This window comes from Portunus trituberculatus, chromosome 19 (genome assembly GCF_017591435.1).
Source record: "Portunus trituberculatus isolate SZX2019 chromosome 19, ASM1759143v1, whole genome shotgun sequence".
NCBI classification, from domain to species: domain Eukaryota; kingdom Metazoa; phylum Arthropoda; class Malacostraca; order Decapoda; family Portunidae; genus Portunus; species Portunus trituberculatus.
Window position 1 is genome coordinate 13,048,764 of NC_059273.1, and position 18,585 is coordinate 13,067,348.

Here is an 18,585-nt window from a genome sequence, read left to right on the forward strand (position 1 = left end):
TCAAGGCGATATCCGTCTGAAGTCTTCTTAGATCCTGTCAACAGAGACATCTTAAGAGCTTCATAGTCTTTGGTGGTCTCAGGAGAGAGAGAGACGTATAAATTAGCAGCTTTTCCTGTTAAGAGACATCCCAACCTCACAGCATACATACTTGGTTCGAGCTGTAACAACTCTGCCACTATCTCTAAACGGGCGAGATAAGTAGCGATGTCTTCTCCTTCCTGGTACACTGGTAGCGTGGGAAGAGCAGCTACTTCTAGGATGGTAACAGCATCAGGCTTACCTTGAGCAGTGAGACGCATTCGCTCGGTTTCAGATTTCAGTTAGGCAAGTTCTAACCTCTCCTGTCGCTCCACTTCTTCCCTTTGTTCTTGTCGCTCAGCTTCTTCCCTTTGTGCTTGTCGCTCAGCTTCTTCCCTTTGTGCTTGTCGCTCAGCTTCTTCCCTTTGTTCTTGTCGCACCGAAGCTCGCTCATCCCACTCATATGCCTGTTGGCTGGTGATGTAGTGTAGGGCGTTTGTTCCTGAGAGACCAAGAGTGGCAGCCTGTTTCTGAAGTTGCTCAAAGGACGACATGGTAGATACAAAACTGAATAAATAACCCCAAAAGAAATACAACCCAACATACAAAAGACACCTCGCAAAATTGTATGCTCTGAGACTGAAGAAAATCTGTCAGTCTAAACAAGTGAAACAATTATAAAATTGTCCACTCAGCAAACACAGCAAGGATGTATGGATAAATAACAACTTACAAGAATGGACGTCTGTAAGGAACTCACTTCCGGGCCTCAGACAGTGAGTGCGTGCTCAAGGCTGTACAGCTGTAAACCTTCCAAGGGCTGGAACAATAGGACAATTAATAATAACACATGTCTATCCTGGCGAGGTCGCCACGTGTGAGGGAAAACGGGAGGCCACGATCTCTCGCCCTCAAAATATATGATGTTATGCCAGGAATAATTGGACTAGCCCTTTGGAAAAGGAAAACAATACAAAACAGAATGAGTGTATTAACACTAAAGAGACAATATGATACACAACCGAACCACTGCTGTCATGTGCAAAGAGACGGCGTGCTGAGTCACCGGGGTCGAGTGCACCGGTGAAGATCCACTCAGCAATAAGCTGGGAGGTGAAGTCCAGAAGCTGGAGTGCGGCAGGGAGACGACAGTGGTAGCAGGTGGAGGTATGGAGAGAAGTAGCAGGAGCCCAGGCTGGCTGCTTTTCCGGTGAGACGAGGAACCAGCTTGAAGAGAGGCGAGGTGTTCACCAAAGGATCCAATTGTAATGGAGGAGCCAATGCCAGTAGCAAAGCCTCATGGTACTGGAGATCCAAAACTTAACAAGGGCTGGCCTGGGGTATAACGAAGCCGGCAGAGAATATAGTAACTACCAAGGCAAGGTAGTTTAGGAAGGGAGGAAAAGCCGGCACGGCGTATCTCCCTCACATTTATATTTCTGCCCGGAATCATGCCAAGTCTGTTCTTCAACTTGCCAAACACTTCTTAATGAATAGAAAATGTCAAAATCTTTCAAAATCTAACCCCCTTCGAGACATCTGGCATCTGGCCAAAAACATCTCTAATGACTTGATTTCATCCTAATGGCACCACTGCCATGTCATCTATCTCCAAAGCTGAACTCTTCTCTCAAACCTTTGCTAAAAACTCCACCTTGCATGATTCTGGGCTTGTCCCTCCCTCTCCTCCTCCCTGTGACTATTTCATGCCTGCAATAAAAAATCTTCGTTATGATGTTTCCATGCCCTCGCTGGTCTAAACCCTTGAAAGGCTTATGGACTTGATGGGGTGCCTCCCATTGTTCTCAAAACTGTACTTCCGTGTTTGCACCTTGCCTAGCCAAACTTTTTCAACTGTGTCTATCGATTTCTACCTTTTCTTCTTGCTGGAAGTTTACCTACATTCAACCTGTTCCTAAAAAGGGTGACCGTTCTAATCCCTCAAACTACCGTCCTATAGTTTTAATCTCTTGTTTGCCTAAAGTTTTAGAATCTCCTCAGTAGGAAGATTTTCAAACATCTGTCACTTCACAATCTTCTATCTGATTGCCAATATGGCTTCTGTCAAGGTCGCTCTACTGGTGATCTTCTGGCATTCCTTACGGAATCCTGGTCATCCTCTTTTAGAGATTTCGGTGAAACTTTTGTTGTCGCGTTAGACATATCAAAAACTTTTGATAGAGTCTGGCACAAAGCATTGATCTCAAAACAGCCCTTGTATGGTTTCTATCCTTCGCTCTGCAACTTTATCTCAAATTTCCTTTCCGACCGTTCTATTGCAGCCATGGTAGACGGTCACTGTTCTTTTCCTAAATCTATTAACAGTGGTGTTCCTCAGGGTTCTGTCCTGTCACCCACTCTCTTTTCTATTATTCATTAATGATCTTAACCAAACTTCTAGCCCTACTCACTCCTACGCTGATGATACCATCCTACATCATTCCACGTCCTTCCAGAGACCACTAACCCTTCAGGAAGTCAACAGATCACGCAGGGACGCAACAGAATGTCTGACTTCTGATCTCTCTAAGATTTCTGATTGGAGCAGACAAAATTTAGTAATGTTCAATGCCTCAAAAACTCAATTCCTCCATCTATCAACTCGACACAACTTTCCAGACAACTATCTACCCTTCTTCATTGACACTCAACTGTCCCCCTCTTTCACTCTGAATATCCTCGGTTTGTCCTTTACTCATAATCTTAACTGGAAACTTCACATCTCATCTCTTGCTCAAACAGCTTTTATTAAGTTAAGCGTTCTGCGGCGTCTCCGCCAGTTTTCATCGCCCTCAAATGCTAACTATACAAGGGCCTTATCTGTCCTTGTTTTGTTTTTTTCATATTAACGTTAAGTTCTTAAGTTTATCTAGTTTTACCATATATGTTTCATTTTTAGGTAGCATTTGTAACCGAAGTTATAAATATATAATATATATTCCATCAGGTTTGAGATCAATAGAATAATATTATCTATCTATCTGTCTATCTATGGAGCACTCTTCGCATTTTATTTATTATTTTTTTTGGGGGGGCGGGTTCCACTCACACAGTTTTATTAGATAGGGTGGAATCAAAACTTTTTCTTCTCATCAACTTCCCTCCTCTGACTGTCTTCAGCCTCTTTCTCACCACCGAAATGTTGCATCTCTTTCTATCTTTAATCGCTATTTTGATGCTAACTGCTCTACTGATCTTGCTAACTGCATGCCTCCCGTTCTCCTGCGGCCTCCCTGCAAAAGGCTTTCTTTTTCTCACCCCCATTCTGTCCAAATCTTTAATGCAAGAGTTAACCAGTATTCTCAATCGTTCATACCTTTCTCTGGTAAACTGGAACTCCCTGCCTGCTTCTGTATTCCCATCTTCCTACGGAGACTTGACTTCTTTTAAGAGGGAGGTTTCAAGACATTTGTCCCTGTTTTCTGGCTAATTCCTTTTTCATCATTTAGGGAACTCGCGGTTAATTGGGTCTTTTTTTTTCTTTTAATATTGTGTTGCTCGTGGCAAGCTTGCATAAAAAAATACTACTACTACTACTACTACAATTACTACTACAACTACTACTACTATAAAAACTATTGCTACTGCTACTGTTACTACTACTACTACTGCACAACAACAACAACAACAACAACTACTACTACAACCTCTAAAAGTAATAATAAAAAAGCAAGGACAAAAACATTTCTTTTTTTAAACTTCAAGGTTAAATGCACGCTCACATACACAATACTCGTCTGACTGCGTGCGCACACACACACACACACACACACACACACACACACACACACACACACACACACACACACGGCTTTATCAAGTCGACACACGGCATTTCTCAAGAGTTGCGATAATACTTCTTTTTATCAATCTTATCGACAACCTACGATGAGGAAATATGGCGGAAACCTCTCGCTTGGGACGGCTTATCATTGGTTTTGGGACGTTCTAACTCATAGCTGGAGGAGGAGGAGGAAGAAGAAGAGGACTGCAGCGACGTGATGGAAGAAAAGAGGATGTGATGATGGCGTTTTGGAAGTAGTTGTTACCACTGAGGGACGTTCTGTTATTGTTTTATTATTGGAAGATGGTCTAGATCTGAGTAAGTTACGTGTAGTGTAGCTGGCATTTCTCTCTCTCTCTCTCTCTCTCTCTCTCTCTCTCTCTCTCTCTCTCTCTCTCTCTCTCTCATTGATACTACAATCTAGTGTTTTAAAGTTTTTTTTTTATGGTTTCAGTGAGAGACTGATTTCAACATTATTAACAGTAGAAACAGTCTTGATAACCCGTCTGATAATTTCTGTGGCTTTAGAAACCTTTTGAAAATAATCGTGGTGAGAGAGCAAACTGTTTCTGAGTACAGGGATAGGTTTCGCTTGGCTTGCAGTTTCTCTTTGTGTATCTCTACTTTCCTTGTGGCTACAGTAAATTTCACATAGTTGGCAGTTTCCCTTTCTCTATCTCTGTGATCGATAAAGTTATTCTCCTCACTACAGTTTGGATGTAGGTCAAAGTAGAACCGTTTGGAAAGTCTCCGTTTGTTTACGAGGCATATACATAAAGACTAATGTGTATGAAGATTTCACTGTGGTTTGGGCTGCTCTTCACTAACTGTTTACTGTAAAAATCATAATTAGAATACAAAGAATGAATTTAATGCCAGACTACCCATCTCAGACCCCCTTTCCTCGAGGTTATTACACACACACACTATTAAAAGCAACAGTAAGCACAAATTTGCCCAACACGCCATAACAATGACCATCAGGAGAGAAACATCTGGTGTCGGCCTTGGAGAATCCCATAACCTGGAATGGGAATCGGGAATAGAAATATCGGGAACACAATGCCACTAGCGGACGTCTTGCTGTGCTCGTAATTGAAAACCTCACTGGTAAGGGCGAGGGGAGGGGTAAGTTGCTGTTTCCCACCCCCGGCCCCACCAACCTAGCTGTCCCCCTTAAATACCAACCCCATCTTTCGCTGTCATCTCTACTGTACGCCTTGCTGTGAATATTTGTGATTCAGTTTTCCTCGGTGTATGTGTCCAGTGAAGGAGAATGAAGAGAGTGTTGGAAGATGGAAGAGTGTCAGCACATCGCAGAAAAGTGCCTTAAATCCACGCTAGAGTGTCGGGGCGCGGCAGCGTGTCCCTCCAATGCCCACAGCCACACATACTGACAGGGCGCGGAGCGCGGGGCGGGACACGACACTGCACGGCACGGCACGGCACGGCACGGCACCACACCGCACCGCACCGCACCGCACCGCACCGCACCGCACCGTGTCGTTCCTTTAAGCTTCATAATATATAAAAAATCAACCCACACCAGCAAAACAAATAACGAAAACAAGATGAAGATCGGTCTGCGTCATATGAGAGACAAGTTTACCGACCTTGCGCATTGTAAAATACAGTGGATCACCCATGCCGCGCCGCTCTAACCACATGTTGTGATAAAACTTATGCTGTTTGTGTTTTACAAGGTCTGGGAGTGTGGGGTAGCCTAATTCTGCATCACATACCAAATTTGGTGTAGTTTTCCTGTCGCCTAAAAGCTCTTTTATCGCCTAGTTATATAATTTGGTGACAGGTTTCACATCGGCACACATCCAAGACTCACAGCCATACAAAAAAGCAGGCATAAGTGCAGCATCGGAAAGCCTACGTTTTACGATAAAAGGAATGTCATTATTTTTCTGTGTAAAATATGCAGATTTTAAAATGTGACAATTGTTTTGCACATGTAATTTGACTGCTGATGACACCGACCCGTCACACGTGAAAGAGCTGCCCAGGTACACGTAGCTAGTGCAATGCTCTATCACTAGCCTGCCCACCTGCAGTGCCACACACGCACCGCGTAGTGTAGTGGTTAGCACGCTCGACTCACAATCGAGAGGGTCCGGGTTCGAGTCCCGGAGGCGGCGAGGCAAATGGGCAAGCCTCTTAATGTGTAGCCCCTGTTCACCTAGCAGTAAATAGGTACGGGATGTAACTCGAGGGGTTGTGGCCTCGCTTTCCCGGTGTGTGGAGTGTGTTGTGGTCTCAGTCCTACCCGAAGATCGGTCCATGAGGTCTGAGCTCGCTCCGTAATGGGGAAGACTGGCTGGGTAACCAGCAGACGACCGTGGTGAATTACAACATCACACGGTTCTCCATAAATTACGAAAAACGTTGTCTTATCTACATTATTTTTCATTCCATTCATCATAATAAAAATCATACACAAGCTGAACTTTTTTCAAAATATTTTACCTAGTTGTAGCTAGTAAAACGATGTCATCTATAAACAACAAAATATGTAACCAGTCGATAAAAGGCTACTTATAAAGAGCAGGCATGATGTAGACAGACCCTGCAATAAAAGTAGCAAGGCGGTCAGCCCGCCGTCTTTACGCTCCTCTTACTTTATTTCATATTTCATGCTGTACACCTTCGTCTTTTCTTCCATTTCACCCCCCTGTCTATCCCCCTAGCTTAGCTTAGCTTAGCTTAGCAGACCCTGCCTTACTCCAACCGTAGACATGACAACTGCACATCCTACAATGCTCTCTGTTAGGCGGTACATGGCAATAATGGCTGATAGCATGACCATTCCGCAGCCCAGTCGCTTAAGTGTCCTGAAAAGTGTGTGCCTTGGCATTACATCATACGCTTTTGAACAGTCAATAAAAGCCACAAATATAATTTGTTTTTTTGTTTTCCTTTTTGCTGAATCAGTAATCATGCGCAAACTTCTTATGTGCTCAAGGCATCCCGCTTCCGTTGTGCCCCTGCCTGCTCACGGCAAGGTTTAAACCAATCATATAATCGCCTACAAATCATGTCATGCAATTTAGCGATGGAGTTGGTCACACTGATGCCCCTGTAACTGTTCGGGTCTCCCCTGAGCCCTTTCTTATAGATGGTAAACATTTTTGCCCTTGCCCATGATGTAGTGTACTGATTGTCTGAAAATATTCGATTAAACAAAGTGGCAATAACTAACATCATGAAGTGAGCAGGTAACAGAGAGAAGATGCCGGGAGAAACTTCGTCAGGGCCACAAGCTTTATCTGGCTAGAAACTTCTCACCTGAACACACACCTCTTCTTGATAGATTGGCTCGTCTAGAATAGGAATAGTAACATCAGTGTTAATATCTTTATCTTTATCCTGTAAAATCCTTTCCCACCTTCCTAAATGTACGTTATCATCTTCGCTGTTACTGTCGACTCTGCTATAAACTGCACATGTTTGCAATTTACAAGAGAAATCACTCACCAGAACAACAATATCAACGTTTACATCCACATCCACATTAACATAGCAATACTGTTCCTGTTTTATCAATACTAGAAAAGTTCACCGAAGCAACGGTGAGTCTACGCCTGGCAGCGGGGCCACTCAGATATGAGTGACGCTCCGTGATGGCGACTCTGCCCTTTCAAAGGGCAAAGGTGATCAAGACTCAGTCAGATGGCCTTGAGCAGACCATTTTATGACCATTTTATGAAGATCACTTAAGGCGTTTTCAGTAGCGGTGCGGCTGGGGGCAAACTGAGTCAAACGGAGGCAAGTTTTTGCAAATGCGAGCGAAAGCAAACGCCTTTCCAAAACGTTTGCTTTTGTTTGGCAAACGCTTTTTAGCCAATCAACCTCATGGAATGAGATCAAGGAGTTACATTTCGAATAAAACTGAATAATAGGACGCATGTTAGGCCATAGAAGTGGGTACTGTAGATGTAGATTTACGTTTACATATTGTGCGGCATACTGGAGAGAACCGATAAAAAAAATACGGCGTGAAATAAATTAAGGAGCTGGTGGTAGCTGGTGACATGTCGCATCTATCCGTCCCTGTTGTGGGTGTTGTCCGATTCCATACTTCTGGTCGTGACTTCGATACAATAGTGGAGTTACTTTTCTATTATTAGGTGAAAAAATGATAATATTGTTGCAAATCCTTACATCATAAAGTAATGAATGATGGTAAAATATATTATCTGCCAAGTATTGACATAATTCAATTATATAGGCATCAGAAAACCGCAGCCATACATCAACAATGGAACAGCTTCAAAACAAGACCGCGTAGATCAAACCACTTTCAAGGACTGAAAATCTGTTGTTTTTAATGAGTATTGCGCTGCTCGGCCCTCGGCATATACAAATGATGAAACACTGGTGACCTCTAATACTCCCCATCAAGGAATAAATTCCCAAACTCTTCCACCATGCTGCTGTGTTTACGTCTTGACCACAGCGCAGACTCAGGCGACTGATGTGTACGATAACTTCTCCCAGGGATTGAGATCACAGTGACACGGTCGTCTGGCACCACCGACGGTGTCCTCAGCACTATCCTGTTCAGCGTGAACTCAAACATGTTTGACCTTGCAGTGACGCTACTGAAAACGCCTTTAGGCGTTGGCTTTTTCGGGGATTTCCTGGCTTGCGGCACTGCCAAACCTTGTGCTGGGCAAATTAAGGGATTAGAGCCTATGTGTCAATGAGAACCTTGCTTCCCACACCACCTCTCTCTCTCTCTCTCTCTATAGAATTTACATTTCATGCAAATACATTTCCATCAGAGATCTATACTTATAAATTACTAAAATTTGAGAAAAGAATCTGCCTGTCAGTCAGTCTCTCTCTCTCTCTCTCTCTCTCATCCTGGCTGGTAGCGGGAGAGGAAGTGACCCATGGATTAACATGGTCACTTTGACCTGTGACCTCACTCGGTCAACCAGAGGGATGTGACAACGCTCGGAGGAAACATGCAAAAACAATGCAAAATATATTTAAAAATAAACACAAATTCCTCTAACTTGCCTTTTTAGAGCATGACAATGTATATGTACTACAACACCATTCAGTTAATAAGTATTAAGTACCTAACTTGAGGTGCGTATTGGTACAAGTGTGACAGCGCCACAAGCTGGGAAATCCCCGAAAAAGCCAACGCCTAAAGTGATCTTCATAAAATGGTCAGACTATAGCAGTGCAAGGAGGGGTAGAGGCGGTCACACATGCGTAGGAGCGGGTAGCACAATCCATACCAGTCTTTATGGATTTGTTTGTCTTACCAGGAGATGGTGTTCAGGTACGCTTGATGACCGTGGTGGAGGTGTCCATGTGGTCACCTGGTGAAGTGGAGCCGGCGCTTGCGGGGTTGGGGCCCGGCTGGACCACTGTTTGGTTTCACCAGAGGCATCACCTACACAGCGTCATCCTGCTTATCCTTATTCCTTCACTATATGCTCTGTTGGTGGCGATGCTTGAGCTCTGTGGGTGAGTGATGTTACTGCTAGTCGGCACGGAGTTGCTCTGAACCTATGTCCAGTCAGTACGCTGGCTAGCTTGAGAGTAGTCGCATTCATCGTTTTAAGTTTGTAAAGGTGGTGTCACACTAGCACTTTTTCCGTCGTTTTTCAGAAAATCGACAATATTTTGGCTGCAGCCTGTCACACACAAACAGTGTTTCGTCGTCACTTCCCGCCAACACAATGTAAACACAAACATGGAGGCCATGCTGCGGCAAAGATACGCTGCTCTGAACGTAATACTGTGTATTACGAAACTTAGACGAGCTAAACAAGCCAAAAAGCGTGCATGGATGCGTTCATGGTTAGTGGTAGAACCAATGCACGTAGAAGCAGGTTGAGGAGACGCGGCAAGTCTTGTGGTCTTGGTCTTGGTATGTAAACAAAGGCGGAAAATTTGCAGACAGAAACGATCCCTATCGTCTGACAAATTCATGTGATAAGTTCATGCGGAACGTTGAAAACTAGACGGAAATCGCATTAATCAACGGAAAAAGTGCTAGTGTGACACCGCCTTTAAAGGGGGCTTTACACTTGGCAATTTTCGGGAAGCAACATTGCCGAAACGTGTTGCCGATAGCATTTTGGGTCTCGGTCTTAGACTGGGAGCGCTAGAAGAAGGTAATTGAGAAGACCCAGACAGTAGAAAACGGCCGGCTGGTGATCCAGGGCGGCGGCTACGACCTGGAGAGGGTCGGCGAAGAAGAGACAGTGAAGGAGGTGGTGGAGGCAGTGAAGGCTGCTGAAGCCAAGAAGATGTGTGTCATGGTACAATAACGTTTTGATAGGTAGACGCACGAGAACATTATTGGAACCACCAGCTGACTCAGTGACGTCATCCGGTTGTGTAAACAACTCCATATCTTTGAGTGAGTGTACACGTGTGGCAGAATTTGATCTTGGATTATATGTTTAATGTGCCTTAATATTAATTTCTTATTGTTAGTATGGGCAAAGCTAGACCTTGTGCAGTGTATAGATGCACGCCTGCCAAGTCTAGTAATTTTAAATATTATAAATTCCCCAAGAACAAGACCATCGCAAGACAGTGGCTCCAAAAATGCTATCGTGCTGACACAGTAAATGTAAATAATGCCGTGATTTGTGAGCAACATTTTAGTTCCGCCCAAATTAAGCACAACTTGAAATATGAGTTATTAGGCTCCCCAGTTCCAAGGAGTTGGAGGGATCTAAAAACTGAGGCAGTTCCTGATCAAAATCTGCCATTTCGTGGACACGATAATGGAAGTGGCCTTTCTGCAGAAAATACAGGTAAGGAAACTTAGATTTACTGGCTAAATCTGATCAGTTTCAACACTCCAAATTAGAAATTGTATAATCTGCTTATGCTTAATGAACGAAATTAGTTCTACTAGTAGCCTAGACCTAGTCCATAATTTACAGTCTATGCCAGTCTTACAGGCTACTGACTGTACCATGGTAGAATCACTTTTTGATATGTCTCGTTATTGTACATTGGGTTTACACTCAAGAATAAAGTACCTATATGAAGTGTGAATAGTTTAGGGCCGATGCAAGCTAAAGGAATGGATTGCCACATTTAAATAGCGGTATGCACTCACGGTCCATTCATATTACATGCATTTCAATGGCTTACGGCCCCCACTGAAATGCATTTAGTATGTGATAGCACCGTAAACAGAGCGTGACCGTTCCTTTATAGTGTGGATCGCCTTTAGACTCATACGTGCATTAGCCTTTAGGGCCCCCACACACGAAGCGATTTTAGAAGCGCGACTTGAGAAGCGCGATTCTGGGTTGACCCCACACACACAGCGACTGGTGTAACGACAACATACCCCCTCCCCCGCCATACCCCCATCCCCGCTACTGTATCCACGTGGACTGCCCACCAATGACGCGGGAAGCTATTTCTATTTCATCTATTAATAATTCGGTATTAAAGCGGTCAGCAGATCACTCATCTTGCTATGCGTGGTTGTGATGCACTCCTCCAAGCCGGATGTTACCAGTTACCCCGCACTCCCCCCCCAAGCTGCCCCGCGCTCGGACTCCACGTGGAGGAAAACTCTGCTTGATAGCTTATTGGCTCTAATCTCACCCCGACCAGCCAATGAGATGCAAGTAGTGATGAAATCGCGGGAAGCTGTCGCCTCGTATGTGGGGCTTCATAGTAACATGTGTTACTTGAGTCGCTCAGGAATCGCGCTTCACCAAGGGATATCTCGAGTCGTGCTTCCAACCCAGCGAGTCAAAATCATCAGCCCAGAAAAATTGGTTTCTTGCTTTATTAATCACCAAATATTTCCTTGAAGGTTGATGCATTAAAAAAGCATCTGATTTAGAAATAGGAAAGGGAAGGGAGGTCATCCTGAAGACATCAAAGGTGTCAGCTGGAATTCCTCGCAAAGGAACGATTAAGTAGAAGCTCAAGTCATGTAATGCAGTCTTATGGATTACACGAATAGCAGCTCTGTGTAATCCTAAATATTCTGGTTTAGGAGGAAACAATAACTCATGTTTATTTGATATCTCATCTAAAAGTTCTAGTAAAAGGCATTGGTCACAATATTAGGAGAAATATGGGTTTCTATCATACTTTGTAATCCTATCTTAAAATTAATATGATCAGCTGCAATGGATGTCAAAGCTAGCTGGACATGCAGTAAAATTTCCAGTGAAAGAATGGACTTTTCATTGTTTTTTATATGTTTTTCCATTTTATTCATAAGGGTCTTAGTAACACAGGTAGCAGTTTCTAGTTTTTCTAATGCTTGATGAACATTAGTCAGTTCATTTAGAGTGACATTGATGACATGATAATGAACATTGAGGAGTTTTCTTTCCTCTTCTGTGAAGGAATCTAATGATTGTAGTCTTTTATGAATGAAATCAATTTGATTTTGTGTAGCAGTCCCAAACAGTGTGTGTGCAAGGGAACCTACAAAGTTTATTGCCCCTCTAGTTTTCCTTTTAGGTTGGGGAATGTCATTGGCTACAATATGCATTAGAAAATCCTGCATTGAAACATGTAAATTTTGAAATCTTTCTTGAAAAGCAAGGATATGTTGAGAGATTAAAGAGGTAATTAAGATAAAGTCATCTCCCTCAATTTCATCTAAACTATATATAATATTCTGAGTGATATTGTTGGCTTTTCTAATAGGCTCATAAATATCCTCTAATTTCAACAGAAAGGGCACCACATAAGCTTGTCCAGTTACAAGTAGATGACGGTCGTGGGAGAAACTCATCCCTTGTTGAGGAGGTGAGCTTAGGGGTACATCCCAGGCTTGATTGTATCCCATGCATAGCCCCACAGTCTGCAAAGGAACATTTCTTTTTACTTATTTACTTTTACCATATTCTAAGGGCTTATGCATTATAAACGGAAGATTCGGCACACTTGTCCTTGACCGTAAACTGTATGGGACTGATGTGGTAGCTTCTCCTTGAGATTCTTCTTGCACATTCTCTGTTGCATTATCAATTTCCTCATCAACGCTATAACTCGCTTCTGATAGTGAACTGTCATCCAAGTCTGAATCGACACTGTACTCTACATCCCCTGAGAAGACTGGAAAAGGATCCAATGTCTGTAATGTTACCTCAGTTTCCCTTGTTTCACCTGGCTCGTATACTGGATATGCTCGTCTGACATTAGGGTTCATCTGTGGGGTAGCATTGTCTTCATGGATAATTCTTATTCTATCAGTGTGTAATGTTGTTGTTTTACCAGTTCTGATGTTTCTTAATTTGACCACTACATCACTCACCTTTTCTATCACTCTATAAGGACCTGTGTATGCTGGTTGCAACTTAGCAGGGGTTCCTGCAGTGGGCACTCTATGGACATATACTCTATTTCCAACTTGAATAGTCTTTAACCTTGCTTTCTTAGATTGAGCCTTTTCATTTATTCCTTTAGCTTCTTCTAAATATTGCTGACACCTAGCATATACCCTATTTGCTTTTGTTGCCAGCTCTTGCTTAAAATCCTCAACATTATACCAAGCTTGTCCCTCTTTCAGCACTTCAAATGGGATGGTTGGATCTCTTGAGATACATGAGATAAAAAGGGCTTTCTTTTATACTTGTGTGGTAAGCACTATTATATGCAAATGTAGCTATTGGGAGCATAGTGTCCCAGATATTCATATTATCTTGCACCAAAGTGCACAGTATGTTAATCAAGGTTGCATTTGATCTTTCAACTATCCCATTTGCTTGAGGATGGTAAGCTGTAGTTTTGCTATGTTTAAACTGTAATAACTCAGCTAATCCTTGTAATATAGAATTGACAAATTCTCTACCTTGGTCTGTCACTAACATCTCAGGTATACCATGTTTACAAATCACCTCATCAAAAAATACTCTTGCAACTTCTGCAGCCAACTTAGTCCTAAGTGGTTCTGCAATTAAATACCTAGTAAGCACATCTATCACAACAAGACAATACATATGTCCATTATCTGATTTACCCATGGGACCAACAATATCCATATGAACGCATTGGAAAGGTCTCTCAACATCCGGGTATCGTCTCAGTGGTGCCGGGGCATCCTCCAACCTTTTAAGGCGACGGCAGATGAGACAAGACCTGCAATATCTTTCAATGTCCTCCTTCATTTTTGGCCAATATGCAAATTTCTGACACCTACTTAAAGTAACGGATGGCCCACCATGCCCGTGGTTGGCAAGGAGTGGCCGAGGTGTACAGCAGTGTACACGAACTTGTCAGGGACTAATATCTGACGCTGTGGTAGTTGTCGTAAAACTAGGGTAGCATGGAGACACCTGAGTCCATTATGAAAGTGTATTTACGGTAGCACAATACACAACAAGTGTAAACCGAGCGAAATGAGAGGCAGGAGACGTAGCGTGTCGCCTGAGGCGGTGGCGAGCGAGGACTGAGGGGAAAGACGTGACGTCAGACAGAAAGGGAGTATGGGAAAAACAAAGGACATGCTAACATAACGCGTTATTTCACCATATGTGTTCTGACTTACTCTGTAAAGCATATTGTTGTCTAGAGATAATTCTGATATCTTCAACTTCTTATATTTCTTATCAATATTGTGCTTACTTAATTCTCCCTTAATTTCTTGCTCAGTTAAATTCTCGCTCAGTAACTCCTTCATTACGCCATAAAATTCATGGTTGTCTTGTGACCTTATCAATTCCTTCAGTTTCCAATCCACCATATTTTCCTTTGTGTTTCCTGTTATTGCTAACATGTGTTCATTAGCATCATTGGTTTCCACTTCCCTCAATCTAGATAAATGGTCTGCTACCTTGTTAGGTTTTCCAGGAATGTAGTCCACCTTAATATCAAACTCTGCAATAGCTAATTGCCACCGAATGATCCTGCTATTTGCATTAGAGGTAGTCAACAGCCATACTAATGGCCTGTGATCTGTGAGAATATAAATGGGATAACCTAGGCACAAATCTCTGTTTATCTTGAGCCCATACACAATTGCTAGAGCCTCCCTTTCAATTGTACTATAATTAAGTTCAGCCTTGTTCAGTTTCCTGCTAAAGAATGATAAGGGTCTTAGATTATTCATGCTATCTTTCTGTTGTATAAATCCTCCGATCGCAAAGCTCGAAGCGTCCGTTGTCAAATAAAATAGCTTTGAGAAGTCTGGAAATTTTTAAACAACATTTTGTGCCAACTCTTGCTTCAAGGTCTTAAAAGCCCGATTAGCTTCTTAACATATAACTCAAATAATAGGATAACAAAGGGCCACCAGGGCCCATCTAGGTTATCCTGTATCAGTCGCACAGCGACCTCGTCATCAGTACTTAAAGATACACTTACAAGTACACAATACATTATATACTAATTCTAAATATTTGGCCCATTAACAGGGGTAAGTCCTGCAGCGAAATCCTCTACAATTTGTGGTCCCCATACATGGGGATCATGTCTTGTTTAACTATAGTAAATTTCTTATAAAAACTATCATGCAGCGCTATACATAATTATAAATCTAATAAATTTAAGTGCTTATCTAATCTGTTTTTAAACATTGTCAAACTAGTGCTATTTACAACCGTCTCTGGCAATGCATTCCAGAAGTCTACCACCCTATGACTAAAGAAATATTTTCTTATATCTAACCTGCAGCCTTGCTTTCTAATCTTCCTGCCATGATTTCTAGTCCTACTTCCCTCCTCTAAGGTAAAGAAAGATCTCACATCTATGTAGTTTGTATCTGAGAACATTTTAAATAACTCTATCATATCCCTCTTATACATCTCCTCTCAAATGAAAACATGTTTAATGCCTTTAATCTATCTCTATACTCCAGGCGCTTCAAAGCTGGTATCATCCTAGTTGCTCTTCTCTGAACTGCTTCTAACATGTTGATATCCTGCCTATAGTGGGGTGACCAGGCCTGTATGCAATACTCTAAATGGGGCCTAACATAGGAATTATATAAGCTACGCACCACTTCCTTACTTTTATAACTAACATTTCTATTTATAAAACCCAGGATCCTATTTGCCCTATTTCTTGCTTCTAAACATTGCTTTGAAAATTTCATAGTCCTGTCTATCACTACTCCTAAATCCTTTCCTTCCTCTACTGCCTCTAGCCAACATCCCTCCATCTCATAGTTAAAGTTTGTGTTGTCTTTACCTAAATGCATAACCTGACACTTTTAGAATTAAACTCCATCTGCCACCTGTCTGCCCATGCTATCAGCCTGTCCAGGTCTCGTTGTATTCTGTAATTGTCCTTTTCACCCTGTACTGCACATGCTATCTTAGTATCATCTGCAAACTTTGATACTTTGCTACTAATTCCTATATCTAAATCGTTAATGTACACCAAGAAAAGAAGAGGTCCTAGCACTGATCCTTGGGGTACCCACTAACCACTTCCTTCCACTCAGACATTGCCCCATTTAATACTACTCTCTGTTTCCTATCAGAAAGCCATTCACTAATCCAATCAACTAACCTACCCCTATCCCATGTAGTCTCAATTTGTACACTAGCCTCCTATGCGGTACCTTATCAAACGCCTTGCTAAAATCTAGATATATAACATCTATGCTATTTCCATCATCTAACTCCTTGGTAATATATTCTAAGATATCGAGCAAATTTGTAAGACAGGACCTCCCTGATCTAAAGCCATGTTGGGTATCTCTAATTAATCTATTCTCATTTAAATGCTCCCAAATACTACCCTTAATGATTTTCTCTAGTATCTTACATACTATACTAGTTAAACTGATCGGTCTATAATTATTCGCATCATCCTTCCTACCTTTTTTAAATATTGGAGTAACATTAGCTAACTTCCAGTCCTGTGGTATCTCAGCAAACCTAAGTGATCTTTCAAAGATTAACTTAAGTGCTTCAGAAATACTGTCTACACCCTCCCTAAGTACTCTGGCATGTAGCTCATCAGGACCACTAGCTTTCCTATCGTCTAGTTCAAGAATAAATTTCCTAATAATTCCCGGTTTTATATCAATATTTTTAAAGCTCTTAAACTACTCGTCGCACTGTTTGTAACAGGATTTCCTATTCTTTCCTAGTAAATACTGAAGAAAATTGTTCATTCAATAATTCTACTATGTCTTCATTTTGATCCACTACTACACCATCTTTTCTGAGTGGTCCAATCCTATCCTTATTTCTTTTATCACTGACCTTGTAATAACTATATAATTTTTGGGATCTTTACTCCCAGCTCTAGCTAGTTTTATCTCTGCCTGCCTTTTACTTTTTTTATAACCTTACTCAAATCATCTCTGACCTGTCTGTACCTAATCAAATCTACATCTTCCCCACTTTTCTGCAACTCTCTGTATGCCTCTCTTCTCTCTGATCTGGCTACCTATCTCATGAGTCCACCATAATGGCTTCCTGTTTCTCTGCCTTATATCTTTGTAAGGGATACACTGCATCACTATACCTTTACTACAACCTTAAAATATCCCACATCTCCTGTGCAGTTTTATTTCCAAAACTATCTTCCCAGTTTACCTCTCCTAATAACTGACGTAACCTACCATGATTGCCTTTCTGATAGTTTGGGACTCTAGTCTTATTCACTATATTATCCCTACTGGAATTAATGATAAATCTAATTATATGATGGTCACTGTTTGCTAAAGTCTCTCCTACCTCAACTTCATTTAAACAATGCTCAATATTTGTTAGTACTATGTCTAAAACCTTCCTCCCCCTAGTAGGTTTATCTACCATCTGCACTAAATAGTTATCCTGAAAACTTTCCATAAACTTATTTTCACTAGCATCTCCTACCATCCTCTCCCAGTTTACTGACTTAAGATTAAAATCCCCTAAGATAATTGTCTGACTAGTACACCCCCTATTTATCTCATCTACCATAAGGTTGTCTACCTCTGCTGACTGGTTAGGTGGTCTATAAAAAGCTCCTACTCTAATAACCTTACTTTTGTTTACTCTAACATCCAGCCATAAGGACTCTACTCTGTTATCTACCTTAATACCATTAACCTGACTGGAAATGAAGGATTTTTTTACATAAATAACTACTCCTCCATCTATCCTACCAATTCTCTGGTGTAAATACATTCCATATTATTTGTTTATTGTTTTCTTTCCATTCACCATTCCTGCTGTTAGTTTAGTTAAAGGAGCAGCTATCTCAGCATAGTTTCTCACAAACTTCCTATAGTAGTTAGCCATTCCAATGAAGGACTGTAATTTTTTCACTGTAGATGGTGCTGGCATGTTCTTAATAATCTCAATTTTGCTAGGCTGTGTTTTTTAACCCTTCTGCTGATATAATATGCCCTAGATAATTCACACTGTCCTTAAAGAAATTGCATTTTTTCAAGTTTACTTTCAACTGAGCCTCTTGCAAGCATAGAAGAACCCTCTCCAAATTCTTTACATGATCATCTAGATTTGTTCCTTGGACTATGATATCATCAATATAAACAAAAGTATCAGATCCTGTCAGTCCAGCCAATACCTGATTAATAATTCTACAGAATGCCGCAGGAGAATCCTTTAAACCCATAGGCAACACATTATGTTCATATAATCCATTAGGTGTTACAAATGCAGTCCAGGGCTTGTTTTCTTCTCTTAACTGTACTTGATGGTAACCTTGCTTCAGATCAAGGCATGAAAATAACTTTCCTTTTCCTAAGTTATGCAAAATATTATTCACATTAGGCAAGGGGTATGAATCATTCAAGACATGCTGATTTAAATTCCTGAAGTCTATACATAATCTGATTTTTCCATCCTTTT